The sequence below is a fragment of the Rattus norvegicus genome, chromosome Y (genome assembly GCF_036323735.1).
Source record: "Rattus norvegicus strain BN/NHsdMcwi chromosome Y, GRCr8, whole genome shotgun sequence".
Classification (NCBI taxonomy): domain Eukaryota; kingdom Metazoa; phylum Chordata; class Mammalia; order Rodentia; family Muridae; genus Rattus; species Rattus norvegicus.
The window spans coordinates 43,135,966-43,141,969 of NC_086040.1; positions in this window are offsets into that span (position 1 = coordinate 43,135,966).

Sequence of the window (6,004 nt, forward strand, 5' to 3'; positions counted from 1 at the left end):
TTTCATGTATCCTAGACACGTAAACTATAATTACCCTACATGCACAGAAACTGGTTAAAAATTATCATAACTCAGCAATATTAAATTGTATGATTTGTGTGCATAATACTTTTTAGCAACTAGTGGGAAGGAGGACCTTGAAGTTTTGGTTGTAATGGCTGACCTGTCTTTCTAGCTACAAAACTCTAATAATACAATGAAAACATACAGTCAATTGGAAAGTTCCTGCAATGCCTTGCAAATAGGTTTATAACTTTGTGATATAAAGTAGGCAATTCTGAGGAAAAAGCATCCAAGAAATAATAAAGTTCTGTACATCACTTAATTTCAATTGGTTTTCTCTTCAATCCATTCAGACTTCTCCAAATATTGTTAAACTTCTCTTATGCTGCATGTAGTATTCTAGTGATTAGAGACAAAAGTCCAGCAATAAAGGTGTTTGAGACCAAGTACAACTATTTCTTACATATTAGTGGCAAGTAGAGACAGGAGTATGTGATGCACTGTCATGTCACAAGCATCTGAAGAAAACTAATATGGCTAAAGGGATAGAAAAATAGAGAGGAGACCATATAATGTAGTGTGCTCACTGAATGCCTCACTGAGAATACAGCATTAAACAGAGATCTAAATGAAGGGAAAGAATAAGGCAAATTGACACCCTGGGAAAGAGATCCCTAAGCAACAGATGTTTCCAAAGAGTAATGGATTCAACTGAATGAGCATGGGGAGAAAGACAAGATAGGAAGTAACCAACAATTAAGGTGCAACATCATTGAACATACTGTTTACTATGGAGGGGGAGGGTTTGAAGAAAGGGGAACAGAAGGAAACCACATTGCACAGACTTGTGGTTAGAAAAAGCTCAGGGTAGATGCACACTGTTGTACGATAAACAAGAAACAACTCTTGAGACAAAGATAGTAATAATGGATGGAGTGAATAGTGATAAAATTCAAAGAATATGAAGACACAGTAATAAGATTTCATGTTTGTGTAAGTGATAAAATACTAAGGATGTTGTTTGGAAACTAAGTGTTTGCCAAAGGTAAACTATCATGTGTGCTGTCCCGAGCGAGTAGTATTACTAATAGTAACGGTGAGCAACTGACTCTAACACTGTGACAAAAGTGATGTGCCTTCCTACAGACCTGAAGGGCTCAAGTTATCAAGAACTAAATTCTTTACAAACATGAGCCAAAAGGAATAAAATCCATGAGCTCTCAGTAAAACAACTGTGCCCTTCTCAAAACCAGGCTTTTGGAAGAAAGAAAATAATGATATAAACCCTCTGACTACCAGGAACCATAACAAGCAGGGAATTACAGATGCTTCTGAGAGGTTCCTGTTCCTGATTAACATATGTGGAAGGCTCTGACGAGGCTATCTCTTCAGCGATCCCACTCAACTCCTACCCAGGAATGACTGAGCTTTCCCATTGTCGACATATTTCTTCCTTTTCTTATACCAAGACAGAAAGCCACTTTCCTTCTCCCCATATCTGATATCATCATGCTCTTTGTTCTCTTTCCCAAATGGCTGTTTACTCTGAATTGGAAGCAAATTAGTAAACCTTAGAGATACTGAAAGAATATCAATGAGGCAATTGCAGACACAACAACACTTTTGACATCACAGCCGAAGCAATGGCTCTCCAGGATACAAGACATTTTTCAGGGAAGGTGTAATGATGATGTCACTGAGAACTGCCATAGCCTACCTGGGGAACAGCTTTCCCTTATATTAACCAGATTCGAGGGTGCCCTTTACAGGAGTGTCTCCAGTGACACAGTGAAAACCTATACATACTACAACTCTCTGAAGGTAGAGACTTCTTTTTGCTTCATTAGTGGTTACATGCTCTGAATGGAAAAACTTTGTCAGGGGCTTGGCATAGGTAGAAAAGTTCTAGGAACATAAGGTGGAGGAGATTCTTCTGGATATTTCTATTTCCAGGTATATTCCTGTGAGATACAATTCAATTTGTTAGGTTTTCTCTGTTTCCCAAAGACCAGGATTTTCATTGCAGACCTTTAATTGAATGAAAATTGTATTACGTTTTCCTATTGTACATTCCTTGATATAGGACTCTATATATTTTTTCCCGTATGTGAACTTAAATATTCCTCTTTTCAATTCAATTTTTTCCAATGATTTTGGTAACAAAGGGGGTCAGTTTTAGAGTGAATATAACAGTGTAAATATTGTGTACTCTTTTCAAAAGATAAACTCCCAAATCCGTATTTTTTCCTAAAATTACCAGACATCAGTAACACAAAGGACAACATAGACTATAGAATACAGTATTGTAGTTCCATTAGATATCAGTTTCTAATATCTACCTTCCTGTGTTCCCTCGGCCAGTCTTGAGGGTTTTGGATGTTTTACCATGATTCTTTCTTAGGCCAAACATAAGATTCAGGAGGATGGGAAGGGAGAGGAATGAGTGAGGTCCAGGTATACCTCAAATTTAATAGGTTCTTAAGAACAGGAGGGAGTCTATATGGCATTGTCATTTGTTGATTCTACATTCTTGAGCTAATTGTGCAGTATCCATGGTAATATTCCACCTAATGTCATAATTGTAGAAGCCACCAATAATATATATACAGTATATATCAGTATATATATATATATGTATATATATATATATATATATATATATATATATATATATATATATATATATATATATAGAGAGAGAGAGAGAGAGAGTAACAAATCTAGATAAGATAGATGAACGTAATAAGTGCATTCTTCCAAGAACCAGATATAGATCCTTCCTGAGAGACTCAGATAGAGCATGTCAAATACAAAAGTGAATGCCAGTGGCAAACCAGTGAACTGAAAACGGAACTCTTGTTGGTAGATTTTGAGTAAGGATTACAAGGGCTGAAGGGGCTTTCAACTCAATAAGAACAAAGATGCCAACAAACCTGGTACTAAACCAATGTTCAAAGACTGTACATGGACATACTTATGTCTCCATCTGCATATGTAGCAGAGCAAGGACTTGTAGGGCACCAAAGGAAGGAGAAGCCCTTGGTCATCCATAGGTTTGACTCCTAGTGAATGGGAAAGTCAAGGGGTAATAAGTGTGGTTATAGAGGCATAGGAGGGGGACTGCTTAGGGATCTTGTGGAAATGAAACTGAATATAAACATAACATTTGAAATGAAAATATATAAATATTCAATTAGGGGTTGGAGATTTGCTCAGTGGTAGAGTACTTGCCTAGCAAGTGCAAAGCCCTGGGTTTGGTCCCCATCTCTGAATAAAAGAAAAGAAAAAAAAAAGAAATATCCAACTAAAAAGGCAAAAAAAAAGTTAAAAAAATTAAGAAATAATACAAAAGAGAACTGCCTGCTAATCACACCCATTGACTCTGGAATCTAATGATTCACTGTCAGGGAATGGTAGTCAGAGTAATTCTAGTGGAAAGAGTAAGATGATCAAACATCGACTAGAAGCACTTCTTTCTCCTAGATATCAGTGTCAGACACAAACTGCACTTTATGAATCCAAAGCATGGAGGAGTTTACACTGAGCTGAGGATATAAAATTTGTCTTTCTCTTCTTCCTTAGGATGTTTTACTATGGGGTAACAAAAATAAATGTGATGAGCTCTCAGAAAAACAATGGACCCCTTCCCAACAACTGGCTCTTGGAATAAAGAAATGAACGATATAAACTCTCTGCCTTCCAGCAACCATAACAAGCAGGCAAGTCCAGATGCTTCTGAGAGGCATCTTGCTCCTGAATTCCATATGTGGAACACTCAGATCAAGTCTATCTGTTTAGTGAAACCACTCAATGGCTATTCAGGACCCACTGAGTTTCTCATGAACCATATTTTTCTTCCTTTTTTTATACCAAGACAGAATTCAAGCTTCCTTCTATCCATCTCTGATATTGTCATCCTCTGTGTTCTCCCTCCCAAATGGCTGTTTACTCTGAATTAGTGGCCAAATAGTAAACACTATTGGTACTGAAGGAATATCCAAGAGGCACATGCGGACACAACAACACTTTTGACATCACTGAAGAAACTAGGGCTCTCCAGGGTACAAGAGATTTTTCAGGGAGGGTCTAATGGTGATGCCACTGAGAACTGAAATGGCCTACCTTCTAAACAGCTTTATTTACATTGAAGAGATTTGAGGGTCCCCTTTACAGGATGTCTCCTGGGACACAGAGGAAACCTTTACATATTACATCTCTCTAAAGCTAGAGACTTCTCTTTGCTTCATTATTGGTAACATGCTCTGAATGGAGAAAGTCAGTGGCTTGACATGGGTAGAAAATATGTGTGGAGGAGATTCTTCTGGATAATAATTTTTTCCCAGGTTGATTCCTGTGACATACCGTTCAATTTTCTACGTTATCTCTGTTTCCAAAAGGCCAGTATTTTCCTTACAGATCTTTAATTGGGTTAATATATTACTACATTTTTTCACTGTACATTCCTTGCTATATATATATATTCCTGAGTGTACTCAAAAATTCTGTTTTCTAATTCAATTTTTCAATGACGTAGGAAACGAAGAGGCCCCAGCCATAGCGTGAATATACCAGTGTATATATTGTGTACTACTTGAAAAGATAAACTCCATAATCCTATTTTATCAAAAATTTACCGGACATCAGTAAAGAAAAGGAAAACATGGATTATAGAATGTGGATCTGTATCCATACTAGATATCAGTTCTCTAATATCTACCTCCTGTGTTCCCAAGGGCAGAATTGAGGCTTTTGGATATTTAACCATGATTCTTTCTTTAGGCCAAACATAAGATTCAGTAGGATGGGCATGCAGAGGAATCGGTGAGGTTCATTGAATCCTCAACATCATTACCTCATTGGTTTCATAATACCATGAGGGTTTATATTTGGCATTGTTCTTTGTCGATTCCAAATCTTTGATCTAGTTTCCCAGAATCCAAATTAAAATTCCACCAAAGCTCATAGTTGTAGGAGACAGCAAAAGTATATATATATTCAGCCACCAAATCTAGATAATGCAGAGAAGTGTCACTGAGAGTAACAAGATATAATTCTTTCCTGAGAGACACGGCTAGAGCTTGTCAAATGAAGAAGTGAATGGTAGTGGTAGACAAGTGAACTTTAAACCCACCCCTTTTGGTAGATTTTAAGAAAGGATTACAAGAGCTGAAAGACTTTCAAAACCATAAGAAAAATAATGCAAATGAAGCAGAGATTTCTGTTACTAAACCAATTGTCAAAGACTGTACATTGATATACCTATGTCTAAACTTCATATGTAGCAGAGGATTGCCTTGTTTGGCACCAATGGAAGGAGAAGCCCTTGGTCCAATCTAGCTTTGACTACTAGTTCAAGAGAATGTCAAGGGCAGTAAATGGGGTTATAGAAAATGGGAGGGTTCTGGGTAGGGAACTTATGGCAGGAAACTGGGAAAGAAAATAGCATTTGAAATAAATATATAATCAATAATTTAAAAGAGCAATGAAATTGTCTAAAAAAATAAAAAAAAGAAGAAAAAGAGAAGAAAACTGCAAGCTAATCAACCTATTGACTCAGAAATCTAAAGGGTCACTGTCAGGCAATGATAGAGTAATACTAGTGGAAAGACTGAGATGATGAAATATCAAGTAAAAGCACTTCTCTCTCCCAAATATCAGTGTCAGAGATAAACTGCACTATAGGAATCCAAATCAATGAGGAATTTCCTCTGAGCTGAGGACAAAATACTTTTCTTTCCTCCCTTCTTCTTCAGGACCTTTTTCTTCTGGGCAAAACAAATAAAAGCCATGAGCTCTACGGAACAACGGTGCCCATCAAATAACCTGACTTTTGGGATAAAGCTGTTAATGATATAAACTCTCTGACTTCCAGGAACCATAAAAAAAAGGGAAGAACAGATGCTTTTGAGAGGCACCCTACTCCTGATTCCCATATGTGGAAAGCTCAGATCAAGGCTATCTCTTCAGAACACACTTAACTAATACCCTGGACTCACTGAAA